Source organism: Aulonocara stuartgranti, assembly GCF_965226115.1.
Source record: "Aulonocara stuartgranti genome assembly, chromosome: 1".
NCBI classification, from domain to species: Eukaryota; Metazoa; Chordata; class Actinopteri; order Cichliformes; family Cichlidae; genus Aulonocara; species Aulonocara stuartgranti.
Window position 1 is genome coordinate 23,951,756 of NC_138939.1, and position 25,574 is coordinate 23,977,329.

Sequence of the window (25,574 nt, forward strand, 5' to 3'; positions counted from 1 at the left end):
AAAAATGATGCTCCAATGATATCATGTATATGATTCTGAAAAGGAGCATGTTTACTTCATGCAGAGGTGTGGACTCGAGTCACATGACTTGGACTCGAGTCAGACTCGAGTCATTAATTTTATGACTTTAGACTTGACTTGAAAAAATGTTCTAAGACTTGTGACTTGACTTGGACTTTTACACCAATGACCTGGGACTTGAATTGGACTTGAACCGGTTTACTTGAAAAGACTTGATATTTTACCCCAAATATAAAATTTAACACGCATATTATATAGAGATTGAAAATGTGACGTCATTCACGGGTAGAACCGCAAAGGATTCTGGGAACTCGTGGCAAGAGGTACTAGCGCACGCAGGCTTTCAATTAAAATCAGTTATACAGCGATAAAAAGAAACACAAAAATGTCAAGAAGCTGTTGTATTATTAACTGCAATAGCCGGTCGCATGAGAGCCACGGGAAGCCGACGGGTAAAGAGATCGGTTGTTATCGGATTACGTCGTTGAAGAGAAATTGTTCGAGCCATGTTTCCGAAGTAACAAAGACGCGACGGGTGGCCTGGATTGCAGCCATTCAAAGATCAAATATAACGTCCCAGAACACTCCAGCTCACAGGTTAGTCTGCTCCAAGCATTTACACGAAGGTCAGTGTTTTTAGTAGTTAATACGTCATTTTCATAACATAATTGGTGATATAGGTTACAAGCAAGTCTGGCGCTGAACAGAAATTGTGGCGCTATGCTCCTTTATTTATTGTGCATAAATAGTGAATTGTCCTGACACAATATTGCGTTTCGCTTATGTTATTATGGTACATTGACAAAAACATATACGTTTATTCACAGGATAAAACAGGTTTTTTTGTATCACTAATTGCCCAGTACGATTACAGCATACAGTATTATTGTCACTGCTACATTTCTGTGATGAACCAGAAATTATTTCCACTACTAATTAATTACCGTTGAGCTCAAAGGTTATATTAATAAACGGTTAAGGAATGTGTATTTATGAAGACGATTTGTGAGACTGGTAAACTTATGATACGTACGATGGTCTTTCGTTCTACACGGTGCATTTCAAGGTCCTGCACCCATCCGTCGGTAAACTGTACCTGGGCTTGTTGCAGTGACCGGAAGTTACTAAACTTCATGAGTGTGTGCACTCACTCCAAGAACCGTATGATTATTAATATGCATATAAATAAAGAAGCTATTTTGTGCAAAGATGTCAACTGTAAGAATGCTGTGCATAAACATTTACTCTGCTCCATGTATGATGATATAGTGACTGCTCTGTATAAAAGTGGCACACTGCTTGATAAACAATATAAGCATAAGAAACCTAACATCAGACCTGGCTGGAAAGAACATGTATCCATGTACCATGATGAAGCTCGCATAGCTTATAAATGTTGGGCCATGGCTGGAAGACCTAAACAAGGCCCAGAATTTGAACAGAAAAAATGTGCGAATGCCAGATATAAGTACGCTGTTCGCTTTATAACTAAAAATGAGCAAATGCTGAGAGCAGATTCTTTGGCCAGGAAAATGTTGTGTAATAATATGGCAGATTTTTGGAAAGAGGTGAAAGCTCTTAATAACTGTAAACCATCTCTACCATCAACTGTTGAAGGTGTTTCTGGGGCAGATAACATTGCAGCATTATGGAGACAGCATTACAGTGCGTTGTTTAACTGTATAAAAAGTGATCTATATGAGGACAATCTTGACATGAGTAATGACACAATAAGTGTAAGGACACATGAAGTATATGAAGCCATTCATAGGTTGTCTGATAATAAATCCTCTGGTTTGGATCACATCACTGCAGAACATTTAAAACATGCTAGTGTAAGGCTAGCTCCTCTTTTAGCACTCTGTTTCACTGGGTTTATGATTCATGGCATATTACCAGACTCAATGCTGTGTATTTTACTGGTACCAGTTATGAAAGACAAAGCTGCAAAAGTGAGCTGTTTGGATAATTACAGGCCGATTGCACTAGCCAGTATTTTATCTAAGGTGTTAGAAAGAATCCTGTTTGATAGAGTTAGTGTGTTCATCTCTTCTCTGGATAATCAGTTTGGCTTTAAACCAAAGCACGGCACTGACATGTGCATATATGCACTCAAGGAAATAGTCAGGTTGTATAGGGCTAAAAATTCATCTGTCCTCATGTGTTTCATTGATGCCTCTAAGGCTTTTGATCGAGTGAACCACAGAAAACTTTTTGATAAATTGAAGACACGGGGAGTTCCTCAATACATCGTGAGGATTCTCTCTTACTGGTACGCTCATCAGAACATGCAGGTTAAATGGGGAAGCAGTATTTCTGCCCCCTTTGGTGTCAGCACTGGTGTTAGACAGGGTGGGATTTTGTCTCCAATTTTATTTAATTTATATGTCGATGATTTGTCCATACAGCTGAGAGCCTGTAACACTGGGTGTATATTAGGTGAAGCACTGATAAATCATCTTATGTATGCAGATGACCTGGTTGTTTTTAGTCCAAGCAGTGCTGGGTTACAGGATCTTCTTAATGTCTGTACTGAATATGGTGTGCAATATGACATTGAGTACAATGCTGCTAAAAGTGCTGTTTTGATATGTAGAACCAAGCAGGATAAACAGCTAAATTTCCCTTTGTTTAAACTGGCACAAAAAACTCTTGAAGTTCATAAAAAGGTGAAATACCTCGGTCACTTTATTACTGAGCAAATGAATGATGATGATGACATATACAGACAACGATGTAAGCTCTATGTGCAGGCAAATACTATTGCACGCAAATTCAGCTTTTGTTCACTTCCAGTTAAAGTGGCTTTGTTTAAAGCGTATTGCACACCGCTATATACTGCCCCCTTGTGGTCATCCTACAAACAATGTAGCATGCAGAAGCTGCATGTTGCATATAATGATGCGATGAGAATCCTTTGCAGGATACCTAGAAGTGGTAGTGCCAGTCAGATGTTTGTAGCTGTGGGTGTCTGGACTTTTAAAGCACTTTTAAGAAAGTTAATGTTCAGTTTTAGAGAACGACTGGATGGTTCGAGTAACAGTATAATTTTAGCACTTACAGATCCGACAGTGAGTGGTTCCCATTACTCATCCAGTCTCAGAAAGCACTGGTTAAAGTGTTTGTGTATTTATTGATTTATTTTAAGTAATTGTGTTTTATGTATATTATGGTTTTATATTTTTACAAATGTTTTAGATACTTATTTATATACATATATATATTTAATGGTATACCTTGTGTTGGGGGGGGGAGTGTTGTGTGTGTGTGTGTGTGTTTTTTTTTGTCTTGTTTTTATGGACATGAAGTCTGCCAATTAAGATTGAATTGAATTGAATTGAATTGAATTGAAATAAATATGCTAAGATGAGATAGCTGACTTCATCTAACTAGCAAATGTTGTCCAGGCTACGTTGGTGATACAGTTTTTTTTAATGTGTATGATATTTTTGTCATGCGATTTTAAAGCTGGCCCTACAACCGCATCCAAGAATAACATGCAGCGTATCTCAGAACTGTCGGTGAAAATTATTCTTGGAGCTAGGTTTAATTGAGCTGCATTTTAAAGAGGTGCAATTTCACAATTTGTGTATATTTTCTAAGTTCACTATTTTGTCATGTGTTGAGAAAAACACAGATTTTAAAATTACATGGTCTAATATTTACATTTAGCATAACTGCAACATTATTTTTTCGTTTTTTTTTTTTTAAAGACTCGAAAGGACTTGAAATTCAAAGTTTCAGACTTGTGACTTGACTCGGACTTTTACACCAGTGACTTGAGACTCGACTCTGACTTGCCTGACATTACTTGAGACTTGACTTGAGACTTGAGGATAAAGACTTGAGACTTACTTGAGACTTGCAAGACAATGACTTGGTCCCACCTCTGACTTCATGTACTTTAAATATATTTTAATTATACAATCTGTGCATTTTTAATACAATAATTATTTAAATAAAAAAATCTAAGTACTCTTTTTTTCTGCAATTCTGCTTTTTGAATAATAAATCTGTAACACCTCATTTAAAAAAATCCTGGCAAATCCAGACAATATGATTTCCAGACTTCTGAAGGCTGTCTAGCCATTATTAGTAGTAATGATAATACTAATAATAAATATTATGTGTGAATTTTGCTGCTGGGACGGAAAAATCAACACACTTTAAAGAAAATCAGTAGACATGAGAGCTGTGTTTGCATCAGCAGTATGGTTGATGCAAACACAGCAGCCGTTTCTGTCGGCAGCTTTTCAAAACTCGCTGTGCTCATTTCACACGTCTGAGCTGGTTTGGAGAAAGCAGAATGTGTGTACCAGTTTTCTCAAAAAGAAACAGGGATACTGTTACGCACAGAAATCTGATCCATCCTCAGGATTTCTGATTACTGTGTGGGTGTGCACATCTGCGACTTAAGCGATACAGGAATATCATTACATCGCATTCATTTGCTTCTATTCAAAGAAGCTTCCACAGGGAAAAAGCAGTTTCACTCAAAACTGGAAGTGTAACCCTTTAATTAGATAACTCAAAGTACCTTCAGTGAATTTAAAGAAATAAACTTAGTGCAGTTCGGTCTATATATTATTGAACGCAGAAGTGCAGACTCTCAGTTTCAGTTGGAGAGGCTAAGGAATTATAGCCATTATCAAACAGCTCCCCTATTTTCAGCTTTTGTCTTTTTGGAAAGTCTGATCTGTCTTTTCTGCTAGGGAGAGCAGTCATTAGTTTAGTGAACTTTCTGTATTTCCTTTATGACAGACTTGAATAATGGCGTACATACCATTGAAAAGATCCTGTGATCATCACTGTTTCTTTTCTGTTGCTGTCTTTTTATGTTGCTCTGATCACCCATATTTTTTTTCCCCTCAAAATATGCTAAATTGCTAATTTGGCCACTCCACATTGTTCTGCTTTGCACTGAGGTCTCCTCTGACCACATGTTGATTAACAGAAACACCTCTCAGAACAAATAAACACTTTGAATCATCTACAGACCTCTTAACGGCTTAATTTATGCTCAACCGATGAAGGAACAGTTAGCACCTGTCTGAGAAACAGCTTTTGAGTCAGCTATCCAATTACACTGCCTATAAAAAAAGAGAGACTGCATATAAAAATAGCTTTATTTCCCCAACTGTTAATGCAGTTAGCAACACAACAAATACATTTAAGTTAGAGCTAAAATGCGAAACGTGTTTCAGCATCAAAAAAATATAAGGACCCTATAATTTCCCTATAGCTGTTTAGATGTCTTGTACAACATAACTTAAGAGCAGGTGCATCGTGAGCCAGTCTATCAAGAAATAAGTACAGGTCTGCTGAAAAGTAGATGTCCATTCTCAAATACATGGTCAAAGAGCAGCTCTCCTCTGACCCACTTCCACTTCGTACCAAACTCTCTTGATTTATCAAATAAATGAAAAGACAAACTTCAAATTAATAAATAAATTGGTGTCTTCGTGCAGTTAAAAATCACAGGACAGCTGCTAAAGACTAAATACTAAAGTATTACACTATTAAAGCTTCATATATAACATTATTATTTATACCTCGTAACTATGAGTAAGTAAACATGTAGAAGTCCACTCTTCCTTTGATTTAATTTATTTACGCAATTAGATATTAATTAGGTACACCTGCTGCTCAAATGGTTTAAGCAAATATCTAATCAGCCAATCATATCGCGTTCATTAAAATTTAGGCATGAAGCGATAGTCAAGATGACGTGCTGAAGTTCAAACTGAGCATCACAATGGGGAAGAAAGATTTAAGTGACTTTGTACATGGCATGGTTGCTGGTGCTAGACAGGCTGTCTGAGTATTTCAGAAACTGCTAATCTACTGGGATTTCCCCACACAACCATCTCCAGGGTTTACAGCGAATGGCCAGAAAAAGAGAAAATATTCAGTGAGCAGCAGTTTTCTGGCTCAGAGGTCAGAGGAGAAGCAAGACTGCTTCAAGTTGATAGGAAGGTAACAGTAACTAGAATAACCAATTGTTATATGCAGAATACCATCTCTGTTCTCTGCACAATAAAATAAACCTTAAAGAAGATGGGCTACACCAGCAGAAGACCATTTTTGGAGGCACATTCAGGTAGTTGTGTCAGATTTTGGCTTAAACATCACAAAAGCATGGAGCCACTCTGCCTTGCATCATACAATTCAGGCTGATGGCGATGTTGTAAAGCTGTGGAGGATATTTACTTGGCACACTTAGGGTCCCTTAGCACCAACTGAGCATTGTTTAAATGCCACAGGCTGCCTGAGTATTGTTTATCATTTTTCTAATAGTGGCTTCCAGCAGGATAAAACACCATGTCACAAAGCTCTAATCATCTCAGACTGGTTTTTATGAACATGACAATGAGTTCACTGTGTTCCACAGTCACCAGCTCTCAATCCAGCAGAGCAGACTGGAAAACGATAGAATGAAAGATTTGCATCATGGATGTGTTGCTGACAAATCTGCAGCAACTGTGTGATACTGTCATGTCAACATGGACAAAAATCTCTGAGGAATGATTCCAGCACCTTGTTGAATCTGTGTCGTGAAGAATTAAAGCAGTTCTAAAGGGCAAAAGGGGATCTTACCCAATAACAGTTTGGCATATCCAATGAAGTGTCCAGGGAGTGTGAGCACTGCATTGTTCACGTTTGTTATGTGTATCTAATTCTCTCACGTATGTTGATTATTAAACCACATTTATCTACTATAAAATAATACATTTGAATTTAGTAAAACAGCACTTTGAAGCTGAGACCATTTGTGAAATACTGAAGATGCAATTAACCAACCTCCTGAAGCCCAGAGATCTTAATTTAACAGAGTCTGGTTTTCTCGGCTTTTGTTGTTTATAGAACATATGCGACAACATTTATATGCAATGAATACAGATTCAAACAAGCCATTACAATATCTAGAGATTAAACTAATTTAATTGCAGTATATAATTCTTTTAGGTCTGAGCCTGAAGGAGAAGCGCTGCTGTAGATTTCATTCTTACAAATATTTCATCGGGGACTGAGCAACCATCAGCAGCAACAATAATTTTTTCATGACTTCGTGTCTAATTCAAGACACAAAGTGGTTGTGGGGTGGGGGCTGTTTGTGCTTTCAGGCTATTATTAAAAGTGTAATAAATCCTTTCGAGCAAAACCAATAAATAGCAGCAAAAGGCTGAGATATTTTCAGGGCCAAATACCAATATTGAAAAAGCTTCTCCTCCCTTGCACGCAGCCTAAACAGCGTTTTTGCTATGGGGACCAGCAATGCCATTAATTGGTTGAACAAAAACACAGCAAAACTCCACCACCTAGATTCATATCAAATCAATAATTCATCAAAACTACAGAGATTTAATGACATTTTCATAACACCACTCTCTCCCTTCCCTTTAGTCTGACAATGACAAATTGCCTTGTTTTAATCAAAACCTCAAATCTCTTAGCCAGGTTGAGTGCCGCCTCCGTTGTTTTTAATACAATGCTATCTGTCTGTGCAGTGTCGTTAGGTGTGCGCATGTGTGCACGTGTCATTTATCTTAATGTTTCAGCACCTATGAACATGAACTATTTATTCTCTGATTTTCACCTTAAGGGAAACTCCAGATTAACTTTTATTTCTGACTTTGTGCACTAATTACATAAATTCCTGTTGATGTGTTACTAAAACATGGATGGTTTTCCAAAAATAAAAACATTGCATGTGATAACCAAAAACTGCTGCCCCATCTTGACAATCATTAAATTATCTTTCCTTGTTAACAGCTAAGGAATACCAGCTAACCTGCTCCTTTATTTGGAGAGAATATGATGCCAGTCATCACAGCTGCCAATATCAAAATATCCTTGGAAGTGAGCTGAAGTGAAAATGGCCAAAAGTGACTCATTATTTGCACTGGCAAAAAGAAAAAAGAAAGAAAAATCCTCGGGGGCATTTAGATGCTTGAGTCCAAGATACAAACCCAGCCAGAAGTTTAAATCAGTTCTGTACTTCCTTCCATGGTGCAGCCATTGCCTATGCTGGCTAAAGCTGGGATAACTGCAGGTTATGTATTATTTTTGGTTTTCATATTTGGTTAAAATCGGCTTCTTTGGATTTCTTATGATTTCGGGGTTTTTTTTGTTATACTTTTTAAAAAATAATAATAATAATTTACACTGTTTCTGCTAACTTTCCTTTGTCTCTACATTCTGGGGCTCCCTGTCTTTAAGTTACTTTTTGTTTTATTTATTTGTGTAGTTTTTTTTTTTTTACACTTCCTCTCCTCGTCTTATTCCCACCTCTAATTTCCTAATAGTTCCCGCCTATTAGTTCCCGTATGCAGTCTTATGTCTCTCTTATCAGGTAGTTTCACAATTTGCTTCCCACTTGTCTGCCCTTGAGTTTCTCAAATTCTTCCATTACCTTTAATTTTTTTTGTCTTTCTGTTCTTTTATAAACTTTTTTTTGGTTGTACCCAATTGGTTTCTTCTCTGCAGTGACTCAAATAGTTGTCCTTTATTTATTCATTATTTAGTATCCTTCTGTCTTTTTAACTTTGAAACAGATATACAGAAATATTGTGGAAAAAATGAAGGAATAAATACTCACCCTAGTGGAGGCATTTCAAAAGCCTATGGGCCTACGCAGGTGTTGTTGTTTTTTTTCTTTCCTTTTCTTTTTCTTTTTTTTTTCTCATTTTTTTTGGGGGGGGGGGGGATTCGTTTGTTTTGGGGGTTTTTTTTGTTGTTGTTTTTTTTGTTTTTTTCCCCTCTCTCCCTCCTTTGAATATACTTATTTGGGATAATAAATGTGTATGTATAGACATAGATATGATTGTTTATGATTGTTTATATAATGGTAATTATATTTTATGTAAAAAGGATGGGGAGAGGAAGGAAGGGAAGGGGAAAAAGAGGGGAGCGGAAGGGAAAATGGGAAAATGGGAGGAAAAAAAAAACTATGTCAATGTAAAGGAGATATATACTTTGTTGCCTGATTTGAATAAAGAAAGGGAAGAAAAAAAAAGAAAAAACAAAGAAAAAACAAAAGCCTACACTGTAGATACATTTTCAGTTTGTTTCTGTATTATTCTTAGTGTAGCTGTCATGGAGGAGGACCCAAATGTGGAATATTAAGGCAACAGGATAAACTGAAAAGATGCCTTTATTTAAACTGACAGAAAAGTCAAAAAACCCGACTAAAAACATCACAACATAAAAGACTCTAACAATTTTGGCAGCAAAAACATACAGAAGTAAAATAAGACACTGTGAGAAGGACTGAGAGAAAGACACCTCTATATATATACACAAGAGAGCAATTAGAAGAAATGAACACAGCTGGGGCGAAATGAAACACAGGTTAAGAGAATCTAGGTAACGAGACAAGGAGGAAATAAAGTTCAACAAAGCACAAGAGACAAAGGAGTACCAAAATAAAGCAGGAAGTAACAAATGGGGGTGGGGGGCAAAGACTTAACAAGGGTACTGGGGGGATACACTAGACTGAAACACAAAGAATTAAATGTAAATCAATACTGAAGATGTAGACAGAACCAAGAATTCAAAAGTAACAAGAACTAAAGAATAAAACCCCAAAGGAACTATATAAACTTTCTAAAACTCAAAACACAGGGACCCATGACTATGACAGAATTCTGTCTAAAAGTCTGGTAAGGTGGCCAAAGATCAATAAACTTGTTCTTATCAAAAAGAAAAGATGTTTAGAGCATCTGAAATACTGCTATAAGTTGCATTCACTTTATTACTCCTCTACAGCACAGTGTTGCCCTGGGAAAAGAGATTTTAAAGACTTGTGCTCAGTACATATGAACTTAAACTATGCCAAGAGTGTTTGAAAAAAAATCAAATTTCAGTGCAGTGGAAGTTGTGGGAGTCACTATCGAGCATCATTTGATGGTGGGGCATCCTTTTCTGACGCATGGTCACATGACCACATGGTTTGACAAGAACGTAAGAATATTTTGTAATTGACCTGTAAATAAAAAATACTGTAAATAAGTGACCATATGAAATTGTAGAAAGGGTTTTTTCTCAGGTTTTATGAAGGTTTCTGACAGGGCAATATGGTGCGATGAGGGATATTTCCTGTGGGAGAATGTCATGTACTTGTGCACATTTCACATGTTGCTGGAACAATTCAGTTCAATTCTGTTCTATTCTAATTTAATTATATAGCGCCGAATCACAAAAAGATCAGGCATTCAACACAATTTTGGGATTTACATTGGGAAGCTTCCAGATGTAGACGCAAGTGAAAACATGGTCCCAAATTCCAAATTGTCTGTAAAAGTCCAAAAAAGAAAACAAGAAGAGAGGGCGAACCAATGGTGGTATATCTCGAAAGTATGAGAAGAAGAAGAAGAAGAAGAAGAAGAAGAAGAAGAAGAAGAAGAAGAAGAAGCAGGCCCACAGCTCCCATTTCAAATCAAGATCTCCTCTTGGACAATGCATCACTCTGGCCAACAAAATATGACAACCCAATCGGTCGGGGCAGATGGCCACCCCTCCCTGACCCTGGTTCTGCTGGAAGTTTCTTCCTTGGGGTTTTCTCTTTATTTTTTTAGGGTCTTTACCTCACAATATAAAGCACCTTGAGGCAATAAAGGTTGTGATTTTGCACTATATGAGTAAAATGGAGTCAAACAAGGGAAGATGTAGGGTACCTGGGTGCACAGATACACCAAAGTGATGCGTACAAAGTGTAATGTGCACCTCTGTGTAGATATTTACAGATATGTAAATATGTTTCAAATGTTTTTCAGATCTTTGTTTCATAATCTTTTGAGATGTTTGGAAGTTTTTCTGATGTTTTTATTGCTCTTGCATAGTTGAGTTATGATACATGAGTTAATTATTTTCTCTATTATTATGTTTTGTTTTGTTTTTTACTATTGTTGCACAACATTGCCTCTAGGTAACTAAAAATATCTTGGAGAAGGGGTGTCTGAAATATACATTTTTTGTTTTGGCAATAAAATGGCCCGAAGTGAGTCAATAATTGATGTTGAATCATTTTCAGCATGTACCATCAAATTGTGTGCAGAAGAGGGCTTTAGGTATATATCCTAGGACAGCAGAGGCTATTTGAGTACAGTGAGCTCATTGTCATGTTCGAGAAACCATTTTGAGGTGATTTGAACTTTGTGATATGGAAGCAGACATCAGAAGATGGACACACTGTAGCTGATGATCATGAAGAGACGGTTGTCAGTTGGTACTGAGGGGTTCAAAGTGTGCCAAGAAAATATCCCGCACACCATTACCCCAACAACAGTCTGAACTGTTGATATAAGGCAAGATAGATCTCTTCTTGCATATTGTTTATGCTAAATTCTAACCTTACCTTCCAAATGTTGCAGCAGAAATCAATACCTATCAGACCAATCTTCTGTTGTCTAAGTTTGTGAACTGCCCATATGAATTGCAGTGTCAGGTTTCTGTGTACTGCTGTAGCAAATCTGCTTTAAGATTTGACATGTTGTTCATTCAGAGATGCTTTTCTGCATACCTTGGTTGTAACATTTGGTTATCTGAGTTACTGTTACAGGTCAAAGCAAAGACCTGCCACCAGTAGGTCAACCATTACTCAAACCAGTCCATCTGGCACCAACAACCATGTTCAAAGTCACTTAAATCACATTTCTTCCTCACCCTGATGTTTGATTTAAACCTCAGACACTGAGTTGCTGCTATTTGGTTCACTGATTAGATACTTGTATTAATGAGAAGCTGGAACAGTTTTACCCAAGGAAGTGGTAAAACTTCCTTGTTTGTTGTTCGTTTCTCCAGTGATTCAAGAGGTTTTGTCAGCATTAACTTCTTGTTCCACTGCTTTTATGACTTTGTACACTCTGTTTTCTCACAAAGTTTGCCATCACTGACTTAAATAATTACATAAGCCATATGTTGGCAAGGAAAGGTCCAGATCTACTTCTAATTGAGGACATTAAATAGAAATAAATCTGCAACGAATGTTTAATTTTCCAGCTTAATTAAGTGCTTAACGACTTAGTTGGCTCTAAAAAAAATATGCTGCCAAAGGTGAGGTTCACTCCACCATCTGTAAAAAAGAAAACTTTTTTCTCATGCATGTAAGCCTGGTCTTTGTCCAACCATCAGCTGATTTGAAAGATGATGTTTGTATCTGCAAGGCAAAAGTTCCATCTGAAGCAAGCTGTCAAATTTCTGTCAAGAGCTCAGTACATAAACTGCTGGAAGCAAAAAAAAGAAAGAAAGAAAGAAAAAACCCAACGTAGCAAGTTTTCCATTCTGAACATCGCTGCAAAATCAAATTGTTTTTCAACTACTTCTCAAGCAGTTGCAGCGAGAGCTAAAGTGTGTCGTAATGCATCATTGGTGTGTCAAAGCAGGAAGCGAACACTACTTAACCGAAAAAATAGGAATAGTTCGTCAGGCATCGTCCGGACAGGCTTTGGAAAGGATATATTGGGATATACACCAAGCCCCAGCCTCACCCACTGATTCATGTTGTGCACAGCAGCTCTCACAAAAACAGCTCCCAGCAGTTGGAACCCCTGGGGTGGTGCTAGTAGGTGCCTGAGACTGCGTTTAACAGCAGCACATCCTGTGGGCATTTTGGATGGTGGGGTGGAGACTCCATTGCTCAGATATGGGGAGTTTGGAGGCTGGATAGCATTCTCACTTACTGATGTTCCTTGAGCCAGTCCTGAATACCATCCTGCTGGGCAGGCCAAAACCGTCGGTGAGTAACATGGAAATGGGTAGTATGCTGAGTTTGCAGTAATTTTTAGGTTGTACAAGTTAAGGTAACATCAACATGAATGCTATTACCCAGGGTTTCTTGGCTATTCACTTCACATGCCTTTGGTTTTATTGTGGCTGATCCGTGTACATGCACAAACTGTGCAGCTAAACTGACCTGCACGGCTGTCCTCACTGAGGTGTCCTCATTCAGATAAAGTATCATCAATAAAATGTTGCGTTCAAACACCTGCACCGACAACATCCAAGTTGAACTGCTTGTTTTCTCTTTAAAAAAACATATCATCATTTAAAAACTGGATCTTTATGTGATGATATTGTGAATCACTCAGGTAATCTTTGTCTAAATCTTTTTCACAGCACTGCATATTTTTATATTTGTTAATTTTAAGAGAATTGATAGCAAGAACATTTTAAAACATTATGAGCTGTTCAGCTGCACAGTCCCGATAAACATTATTAATTCCTATGGATGTAATTGAGCAGAACTATTTCTAAAGGTACATCAACCACAACCCCAAAACTCTTGAATACATTGATATGGCCACCATACTAAATTCATGTAAACTGAGCAGGTGCTATGCGCCTGTCTGTCTCAAGCCTGAACAGGTACTGCGATTCTTGCTATAAATAGTGATGAAGTATTACATGGTGTTTTCCATCCTCCTCTGTCCTTCTGATAACTATCTGTATGCAGATTGAAGGCGCTGGAGTTGGAGAAGGTGTATCTGGAGGACTAAAAGTCAGCCACATGTGTAATAGTTGCAGGTCTTTTAGCATCAAGCTCGATGTGATGACAATAAATGTGATTTCAGTTGTATTTCATATTAAGCGAGAGCATTTTTAATGAAATCAAATGCCGTAGCCCCAAACTAAGTATCAGTATTTCATTGTATGGTCCGCCTCACTACTAAGCCAGCAGCGAGCATTTTTATGAGGCAATTGTTGTATTGCTCCCTCACACTGCAGCATTACTATGAGTTCGGTACATTAATTAGATCTACACTTTGTACACAAAACCTACTTTCTGCATTCCACAGTCTGCTAAGCTTTGGACTAATAGGCAGAGCGATTAGTAGGTGCATATCTGATTGCCTCGGAGAGCGTGGGTTGCAGCTCATCTTTCAAACTCAGGGTTTGCATTTTTGTTTTCCCTGCACTGAACCATGCCACATCCCAAGGGTGCATTTTAGAACACTGAGGCACACGGAGTGACAAATCACCATTTTCTCTCGTTTGTATGCATAATGGAACTCCAATTACTTAATGCTGATCTTATGCAAACCAGAAAGTCTGCTTCTTGTAATAAGATACTCAGTTTCTGTTTTAAGCTTTGTAAGGAGGGCAATGTAATGAGGATATACAGAGCACCGTGTATGGTGAAGAAACTTCCCCGACTTTGTCTTTACGTCTGCTCAAAATCTTTTAAGTGACTGATTCAGTGGCATGTGGCATAAGTCCTGCAGAGGCCTTGCAACTGGATGCAGTCGAAGCATTACTGGAAATGTGTGAATTTTGGATTTTTCCTGAGTAAATACATTTATTTTTTATTTTTTAGGTCATATTCATGCAAACGTAACAAACAGGGTATGTCTGTGCATCATTAAACATCTTAATATTACCTCAGAGTCCCCTTATAAAATTACAAGTGTATAAGCAACCAAGGAAGTGAGTCCTACCTGGCCACTGGACAACATTCAGTGACAGTGCACTTGCTGGCATCTCCGGTGGGCAGAGCCCTGATTCAGTAGGGTGAATAAGGGATCTTGTCTCCTCCGTACTTAATGAGAGAAACTAATTTCCTCTGCGTGTATCTGCGATCTCAGTGTTAACAAGAAGATCAGGGTAGATTGGCATTCAGCGGTGAGTGAGAGGAAGGACGCTAGCATCAACTAGCTAGCCGGTCGTCACGGCAAAGCTACAAGAGCGTCTCTCAGCATGGGCCCGAAAAAAGTTCTGTCAGCCGAGGAAGGAGACGATATTAAGAAGTCGCTGGAGTTTATGACAGAGGAGATTTCTACTGTCAAACTGCAGCAGAAAGCCATCCTGGACCTGGTCGAGGAAGTTAAGGCTCTCCGCATCCAGAACGCCGAGAAGGATCGGCGGCTGGCGTACCTGGAGAACAGAGTGGCGGATTTGGAGCAGTACACCCGGATGAACGATGTTATCATCACGGGGCTTCGCATCAAACCCCGGTCATACGCCCGGGCGGTCGCCACTGACAATGTAGGAGGGCCAGGAGAGGAAGATGTCAACTCCACGGAGCATCAAGTGGTTACCTTTCTATGGTCCAAAGGTGTGGAAGTGGATTATAACAACATTGAGGCTTGCCACCCTCTACCCCGAAAAAATGACAGTGACAAACCAGCCATCATTGTGAGATTTGCAAACAGAAAACAGAAAACAGCACTGTTAAAACAAGGAAAGAAACTGAAAGGATCCGATGTCTTCATGAACGAACATCTGATAAAAAGAAATGCGGACATTGCTAGGAAAGCACGTTACTTGAAGAAACAGGGAAAAATTCAAAATACATGGACCACCAACTGCAAAGTATTCATTAAACTCAATGGAACACCGGAACAAGCCAAAGTGTTGGTCATCAGAAATATGGAAGAGCTGGACAAATACTGAGGTCAACTTATTCTGGAGGTATGAATACACATGTGACGTGACACACAACACAACACATGGCACAGTCCAAAAGAACTTCATCTGCATCCGGCAACAATATCAACATAACTCATTGGAATTCTCTTTATGATAATCTGGAACTGAGAACATTTCGATACACAGACCATAATGTTCTAGACTTAGAAAAGGATATAGACCCGGAAAATAATTTCTTCTACAACATCAGCTGTAACTGCTGCTACTTCACTGATGAACAGTTTAAGCACACCATCAACACGGAAAATAAATTATCAATAATCCATTTTAATAGCAGAAGTCTGTATGCCAACTTCAACAATATAAAGGAATATCTAAATGAGTTGACAAATCCATTTGGAATTATTGCCATTTCTGAAACATGGATCAATGCGGAGAAAGGAATGGACTTTGGACTGGAGGGATATGAAGTGAATTTTGTAAATAGAAGGAACAAGAGTGGAGGGGGAGTAGCTGTGTATGTGGATAAAAACCTAAACTACAAGGTGGTAGAAAGTATGACAACTGTAATTGATAATTTACTAGAATGTATAACAATTGAAATTTATAAGGAAAAAGAAAAAAATGTAATAATTAGCTGTATATATAGAACACCTGGCTCTAGTATTCAAGTATTTAATGACTTCATAGAGGAAATATTCTCTAAAACAAATCAAAAAGTTATGTTTATCTGTGGTGATTTTAATATTGACCTGTTGAATCCAAAAAAGCATAAAATGAGCGACGAATTCCTAAACACTATGTACAGTTTGAGTTTACATCCTAAAATAACCAGGCCTAGCAGAATTACACCACATTGTGCCACCTTACTTGACAATATTTTCACTAACAATATGGAAAACAACATTGTGAGCGGATTATTAATTAATGACATCAGTGATCACCTACCAGTTTTTGCAGTTTATGACACTAATTATAAGAAAAATCAGCATGAAGAACAACTGAGATACAGACGTGTAAGGACGGAAGAAACGATGACTGCATTTAAGAACGATCTATTAAATCAGGACTGGGACAATGTGTACAAAGAAGCTGATATTGATATTGCATATGGCATATTTTTAAGAATATTCATGGAGTTGTACGATAAAAACTGTCCAACAATAAAATACAACAGAAAGCACAAATATTCAGATAGACCATGGCTCACTAAGGGTTTACAAAATGCATGTAAAAAGAAAAATACACTCTATAGGGAATACCTAAAACAAAGAACAAAAGATGCTGAAAATAAATATAAAAAATACAAAAATAAGTTGACCAATATTATACGTGTATGTAGAAAGGAGTATTATAGTAAAATATTGAACAACAATAAACATAATATGAAAGGAATATGGGATGTTTTAAACGGTATCATTAAAAATAATTCTGGACAACAAAGTTATCCACAATACTTTATCGATAATGGCAATATTATGGAAAACACTGCTGATAAGGTCAACAGCTTTAATCATTATTTTGTAAATATTGGACCAAAACTGGCAGAACAAATTCCTGAGTCACTGCCATCAGTAGACTGTAGTGAAAACCTGATTGATAGGAACCCTAACTCAATGTTCCTCACATCAGTGGAGGAAAAAGAAATAATTGACATTGTACACATGTGTAAATATAAAACATCTACTGATTGTAATGATATTGACATGAAAATCGTCAAGAAGGTCATTGAAGGAATTGTAGGACCTCTAACATATATTTGCAACTTATCATTTCAGACGGGAAAAGTGCCAAACAAAATGAAAATAGCTAAAGTTGTGCCGCTGTATAAAACCGGGGATAGACGCCACTTCACAAATTACAGGCCTGTTTCTTTACTACCACAATTCTCCAAAATCCTAGAAAACCTGTTTAATAAATGATTAGACAAATTCTTAGATAAATATAAATTACTCTCTGACAGTCAATATGGATTCAGATCAAAAAGATCAACATCTCTGGCATTAATCGAATCAATTGAGGAGATTACGAATGCTATAGATCAGAAACAGTATGCAGCTGGAGTATTTCTGGATCTCAAGAAAGCATTCGACACAATCAATCATGACATATTAATTAATAAACTGGAACGGTATGGGATTAGGGGGGTTGTACTGCAATGGGTGAAAAATTATTTAAGTGACCGGAAACAATTTGTGAAGCTGGGTGTCCATTCCTCATCATGCTTGGACATTGCTTGTGGTGTTCCACAAGGCTCTGTACTGGGTCCAAAATTATTTATTATTTATATAAATGATATTTGTAAGGCATCTGATATATTAAAATTAGTATTATTTGCAGATGACACAAATATTTTTTGTTCTGGGGGGAATCTAAAGGAGCTGCTGGATACAATTACTTCAGAAATGTGCAAAATTAAAAAATGGTTTAACAGGAACAAACTATCGCTAAATCTAAGTAAAACTAAAATTATCTTATTTGGGAATTCCCTTAGAAATGCACAAGTGCAGATTCATGTAGATGGTGTGGAAATTGAAAGAGTACTTGAACATAAGTTTCTTGGTGTGATTATAGATGATAAATTAAACTGGAAGTCTCATATAAATCATATACATAACAAAATTTCAAGAAGTGTCTCAATCTTGAGTAAAGTAAAACACATTCTGGACCACAAATCACTCCACATTCTCTATTGTTCCCTGATTGCACCGTATTTGAATTACTGTGCAGAGGTTTGGGGCAATACTTACAAATGTTCGCTATCATCAATCTTTATATTACAAAAAAGGGCCATAAGGATAATCCATAAAACTGGTTACAGAGATCATACAAATCCACTATTCTTAAAATCAAAAATTCTAAAATTCACAGATCTGGTTCATTTTCTCACAGCACAAATTATATATAAAGCAATAAATAACCTGCTTCCTGACAATATTCTAAAAATGTTTTCTAAAAGGGAACGGGGATACAATTTGAGGGGGGAATTAAATTTAAAACATCCTCGTATCCGTACAACATTAAAAAGTTTTTGCATCTCTGTGTGTGGAGTGAAGCTGTGGAACAGACTAAGTAAAGATATGAAGCAATGTCCAAGCATGGCGCAGTTTAAAAAGCGGTTTAAGGATATGGTTTTTACAGGGTACAGGGAAAAGGTAGAGATTTGATAGGGTGTTCTTGTCTAATATTTTCATGTGTGTGCGCATGCACGGGTTTGTTGGTATGGATATATATATATAATTGTAGGCTGTGTATCCTTGAGGTGTTAATGGGGTTATTGAAAATGTGTATATGTGCGTATGTGTGTATATACGTATGTATGGATAGATAGAAACATATATGTGTATATATTAAAAAAAAAAAAAAAAAAAATTACACATTACATATAATGTAATTGCAAGGAGGTATTTCTGTAGTCTATTGATACTAGATAGTGGAAAAGGGGTGGGATTAAATAAGCTTATGCTTCTTCCTGCTCCTTTTTGAACATGGACGTTATTTGGAGTTGTGGTTGCTCGTTTTCCTTTTGTTTGCTTTGTTCATTTGTCTCTTTTAATTCTATTTTTTTTTATACTTTTTCAACATGTTCAAAATAAAGATTCAATCAATCAATCAATCAAACAAGCACAACATATTTGGGAGGCCAGAGGTCCAAATGAAAGAGGGAGTGAATATGATTGATTAATCGTTTGGCCCATGAGTGTCACATAGAGCTTATTTAGATAAGATAAGATAAGATAAGATAAGATAAGATAAGATAACCTTTATTAGTCCCACACGTGGGAAATTTGTTTTGTCACAGCAGGAAGTGGACAGTGCAAAAGTTATGACGCAAAAATTAGAATACAATAAGAATAAATACAGTACACAGCTGTACAGAATAGAATAAAATAATATACTATATACAGTAGAATAAAATAGAATAAAAATATACAATAAGATAAAAATAGAATACGAATGCTATATACAACTGAGTAAAAATACAACGATGCCAGAAAAGATTATTGCACTTAGTGTTATTGCACATGTGTGGATGTGTGTGTTTGTTCAGTTAAAGTCTTTGTTGTGGAGTCTGACAGCAGTGGGGAGGAAAGACCTGCGAAATCTCTCCGTCCCACACCGTGGGTGCCGCAGTCTCCCACTGAAGGAGCTGCTCAGTGCTGTCACAGTCTGCTGCATGGGGTGGGAGACGTTGTCCAACAGGGATGACAGCTTAGCCGCCATTCTCCTGTCACTCACCACCTCCACTGGGTCCAGAGGGCATCCTAGAACAGATGGCTTAATTAATAGAAGATTAATTGCTTCTGCACACTCCAGTCAAGGTTAAAGTGTTGTTTAATTATTTATATTTGAGAACACTTAATCTGTGACTTGCCTGTGTGTGTGGATATGTGTGAGTGTGTTTTAAAATGTATGCATATCAAATTCTCAACACAGGAGCACTGCATATTACTTCTTTTTTCTTTTTGAACACCCCATTTTGTGGATGTCACAGATACAGTTTTACATAATGGCGAAGTGTGAAATCAATAACCAGCCACAGAGTGTTTTCAGTGTAGACACTTGGGCTTTCTCACGATCTCCACGCTCTGGTCTGTGACCTGGAAATAATAGTGTGCAATCATGGAGGAAGCTTCAGCCCCGCCACCCTTTGAAGAAGTGGCAGAGGAGGCTTCCAGAGTGAGGCTTATTGGATAGTGACTCCCTTGCAGTCGAAATCTGTGTAGAAGTGCTGTCCAAATTCAGGGATTTCTGCAAAGCCTCTATTTCCAATCCAGAACCATTGTATCTGGCCAACATGAAATGCCCTATTTTGTAGAATTCTTCAACTCCCGCATATATATGCATTTTCTCTTATCTAGGAGATACAGTAAAGTCCCCACTATTCCATAAGGCATGCATAAAGCCGCTTGTTTTTGTCTCCCTTCTGATAGGACCCACAGTAAGGTATTGTTAACAGAAAGTCTTTAATACAGTGCTAAGATGAGGCTTGTCAAACGCTTCACCTTTGTATTGGTTTTTGTCTGTGCCATGAATACATTTTATGAAACAGACAAGTGTAAAAGATAGAGACAGAAAGAAGACAGAGATAATGTTCAACAGTGCAGATCTGAAACGCAGTGCAGTGCAAAATGTTCCTGGGTTCTTAGGGTTCTGATGTTTGTATGGGGGAGTTCGGGAGAGGGCTACAACACTGAATGTGTACAATGTGCCAGTGGTTTTGGGGATGTTGTCAAAAATGATGGAATTATGAATGAGGAAATGTACCATCAGATTTTGATTCACCGTCTAGAAAAAGGTTTGTCTGCCAATGACAGACAATCAAAACAAACTGCCAAAGCAGCAAAAGAAACTGAGGACTATGCTCCTGAGAGCCCAGACCTCAACATCATTGAAGGAAAACAGAACAAAGGGCAAAATCCAAATAAAGAGCGTTGAATGTCCTTCAAGAAGCCTGGAAAACTATTCCAAATAACTGCACCTATTTTCCATTTGCTTGCAAAATATCTGGACCAGGGGTCTGCAACCTTTTACACCCAAAGAGCCACTTGGACCCGGTTTCCACGCAAAAGAAAACACTGGGAGCCGCAAATACTTTTTGAAATCTAAAATGAAGATAACACTGTATATATTGTTTTTTTTACTTTTATTCTTTGTGTGAACAACTAAAGTAAGTAAGTAAAGTTTATTTATTAAGTGCTTTTCACAGACAGGCAGTCACAAAGCGTTGTACACAAATATTAAAATAAACAATACAATCAATAGATATTATACACAATGTAAAAGATCAAATGTAAATAATGTAAAGAATATAAAATATGTAGATCAACAAAAGGCTTGTTTGAAAAGAAAAGTTTTTAACTGCTTTTTAAAAGAATCCACAGAGCAACTAAGCTGTGTTGCTTATGAAATCCATGAAGTGCTACAGAGAAAATTACATTTTATTTATGTAATTAACACATTTTGAACTCTTAAAGAAATATAACAAAAGGAAAGACACCCAGCTGAACTAAAATGATCCAGCAAACAAAAACTGTTGTGAGCCGCCACCCTTAGCGGCACCCGCAATCACGCCTCGCCGCCTTAACGTCTGTGCCATTTATGCTGGTGTTGGTATGTGTCGGGCTGTGAGCTGCAAAGCTACAGCCGGCTGTATGCGTACAGCAACCGTGTGTGAAAAGTGGTCAATAAAGAGATGCTATAAAGCATGTTCATGCAAACATCGTCGAGTCTGCCGTGGTATGTTTACAATGGGACTTCTGGTCCTGAACCTCTGTGCACAGCGTCTGCAAATCGGGGCTGTACGAAGTCACTTTCATCTTTACGCAGAACTGTAAGCTGTCGTCTGTGAGGCGTGAGCGGTGTTTGTTTTTAACATAGTTCATGGTGGAGAACAGCTGCTGACATAATGTGGATCCAAAGATCCATAACTGGCCTACCTGGGTTCGAAAGTCTCGATAAATGCACGGTGTTTCGGCGGGTACACCGGCTTCCGCGAGTGTGACGCTTATTTTGAGCGATGAAAAAATAATAAGGTATAATTTTATTTTTATATTTCAAAATCACAATAATCTTCCAATTTAGAACTACAAGTTAAAAAAAGAACTAAACACAAATAAAATACACTTCAGCTAAATACTTCTAATTTTTTTCCCAAACCACCCGGAGCCGCAGTATAAGGACAAAAGAGCCGCATGCGGCTCCGGAGCCGCAGGTTGCCGACCCCTGATCTAGACTATAAGAAGTAGCTACATTACGGTACTTCTGTTACACAGTTACACATTATATTATTAGCTATACTTTTGAGAGAATCTCAGATAAATTTAGTTATGAAAATTTACAACTGATTGAATTGATGAAAATGCTATTAAGTTTGGTTTCTGTAACACTGCAGTGACATCAAGGCGCTTGGTATTTTGAGGTAGAGACCCTACAATAATACAGAGAAAGCCCCAACAATCAAATAACCTCCCATGAGCAAGCAATTGGCGACAGTGGGAAGGGGAAAAAAATTTAACAGGAAAAGACCTTCAGCAGAACTAGGCTCAGGGAAAGGCTGAGCGGTTTGGGGTGAAGGGAGAGAGACGGGGGGGGGGGGGGATGGAAGCATGTGCTATATACGCATGTGAAGACTGAAAAACCCAAGTGAAGAAGCATCATAGGAAGTTCCCAGCAGCCTAGTCCTATTGCAACATAACTAAGGGAGGATTTGGGGTACCTGATCAGTCCTAACTATATGCTTAATCAAAAAGGAAAGTTTTAAGTCTAATCTTAACAGTAAAGAAGGTGTTTGTCTCCTGAATCTAGAAGCTAGATCTAGAAACTAGAAACTGGTTCCACAGAAAAGGGGGCGTGAAAGCTGAAGACTCTGCCTCCCATTCTACTTTTAAAACTTCTAGGAACCACAAGTAAACCAGCAGTCTGAGAGCCAACTGCATCTTTGGGGTGATACAGTGCTATGAGGTCGTTAAGATAAGGTGGGGCTTGATTATTTAAGACATTGTATGTGAGGAATTTAGGAAAGAGGAACAGGAACAAACACCACCCATCTCTGTAAGCAATGCAGACTCTGCACCCGCTTGATCTTTTCTAAGTTCAGTAATCCAACATTCAGAAGCAGGTCTGAACTAAAGAGCAGCTTTATTGCTTAGTTTACAGGTCATAAAGCAATTTACTGTAAAGCAGGAAGTCAGGAATGCTAAATCGGGTGACAGGGAAAACTCCAAACAGACGGCTCACACAATCAGAGGGGATAAGACGACAACAACGGGGACAAAGAATTAAGGAAACTGAGGACTTAAATACACACAAGGAAGTCAGGGAGATTAAACACACCAGGGAACACAGATGATCCAAGTCTGACTAATGACACAAGGGAAGAAAAACTGAACACGATGCACACCGGATAAGTGACTATCACAATAAAACAGGAAATCACTAACACTGATTCACAGTGATATGACGGAGGCAAGAGAGAGCAAGAGACAGCGAAAGAGACACGGAAACATAGGGACAAGACAGAGACAGACTAGATATGAAAGGGAACTGACTCAACTGAACAAGGAGCAGAGAACTAAGCAAACTCAGAAGCATAAGGAAATACATATCTTAAACCTCAGTCCAGAAATCACTAATAGTCTCAGGAAAACACAAATTACTGTCATGGTCGCAGACCCAGGATCATGACAATTTGACCTTTTGACTTTTAGTCACAGAAAATAAATTATTTTCTTTTAGCAAAGTCATTTACAGAATGTCTTATCACCATTCATACAATAGAAATAATGATTTACATGCTGTAAGTTTCAGACTCAAGTCAAAGCACTGGCATGTCTTCAGCGTGTCTCATGTTCTTGAGTTATAACTACATGTCCAGCTGTGCATCTGGCACAATCACAGCTGCCCATGTAATGCCACAGGAGTTGTGAGAAAGAGGATCTGTCAATAAATGTTAGGGCTTTTGAAGCTCTGATCATCACACCGTTAAAGCGGAGCAGACAAATGAGAGCCTGGCTGATGCAACAGCTTGAAAACATTGGTGAGAGAATTTGTGTCTCTCAAATGTCATGTTTCTATACAGATTAAGTTTCACTACAAGCAACGAAGGCTTATATACATTATACAAAGCAGCTCAGAAACTAGATCATTCATGAATGTGTTTATTATAATATCCTAATATAATCTCCATTTTAGCACATTTGATGCTAATATGTTGCTATACCAATATAGTCCATACCCATATCCATATCAGCTAATCCTCACTAATCCACAAATTACTGATGGTTTACAGTTTTTCTGATTTTGTAAAACACTAAATCCCCTTTTCAAAACCAAATGCTCAGTGTCCTTAACCAATTTATTAAATCACTCAAAGCCTTAAACAATTTATAGTTAACAAGTCATTGACTCATTTCCCCCCCAAAAAACATCTGTAAAACACATTTAACAGTGATGTATTGTACGTATGATGCGTGATGGTAACCACAAGTGGCAATGGTAAGTCCTGATAAAAGTTAAAAGTTATGGATGCCAGCTATGGATGGAAACAAATCTGAGAGGTGGGGGAGGTGAGGCGGTGGATGAAGAAAAAAGGAAGGCCGGTAATTTCAGAGGAAATTTAAGTAGCTGTGACAGACCAGGTCCTAGTTGGTGGAATGACAACGAGGGAATCGGGACAAAGACTACAATCCAATCTCAGCAGATGCTCTGTGGCCACCATTATCAGGAAATACAGAGAAGATAACAGGTCCTTTAAAACAAGGCAGCGAAATACAGAAACACAGAGGTGCTAAAGACAGTTTCAGTTTTGAAGGCACCAACAAGTGTCAGCCTTTTATCTTTCAAACATGTCCTCAGCTCAGCATGGTGCACAAGAAGGAAGTGTAGGGCACTCTCTTTGAGGAGGATGACAGCAAAGTCTGCCCTGTGTCCTGGCTTTGACCTGATGCTGACCTTATCAAATGAATTGCATGTTGCCTTTGATTTTACAGTTAAATTTAGAGTCTGTAATGTCCTGTCATGTCTCAGTGTGACTGATAAAATCCAAAGACGATTGTGTCATGAATGTGTTTGTGTTTTATTTTGACTGTGTGTGTGGTATAAACAAATTGTTTTGCTTTAGGGTATCTTTTAGCTCACCGGGTTAAGCAAGCGACCCATACGACATGAGGCTAACGCAGCAGCGCGGGTTCAAGTCTGCCCTGGGCCATTTGCCGCATGTCTTCCCTCTGCTCTCACTTTCCTGTCATCTCTCCCCTCTGTTTCTGTCATAATAAAGGTGGAAAAGTACTAAAAATATGAAAGAAAGATTTTATTTGGCTTTGAGTATGAATAAAACAGGTTTAAAGAGATTCTTTTGATTACCCAGAACAGACACAGGTCTTATGAATGTAGCTTGAATACTTTGTTTTATGTATACACCAGAATATTAATTTTCTAACAAAAATACTAGTTTTATTTTGCAAATGATAGAGTTAAAGTGTCGTGACACATTGCACATAATAACTTTATCCTTTTTTTTTGTTTTAATCAGTGGGATGCTATCACAGAGATGGATGAACAGAACAGACCTATACACACCTTCCAGGTTTGCCATGTAATGGAGCCAAACCAGAACAACTGGCTGCGGTCTGGGTGGATCCAGCGACAAGCTGCACAGAGGGTCAGGACTACATCACAAAACTTGT

The 25,574-nt window shown here is 38.0% G+C and overlaps 1 pseudogene across 1 annotated transcript in view; it reads left to right on the plus strand.

Moving 5' to 3' along the window:
* Positions 1-25,574, plus strand: part of LOC309704743 (ephrin type-A receptor 6-like) — an 84,881-nt pseudogene that overhangs the window by 17,124 nt on the left and 42,183 nt on the right. Inside the window, exon 4 of the transcript XR_014280862.1 lies at positions 25,421-25,549. The product of XR_014280862.1 is annotated as an ephrin type-A receptor 6-like (transcript). The remainder of the gene's footprint in view (positions 1-25,420; positions 25,550-25,574) is intronic.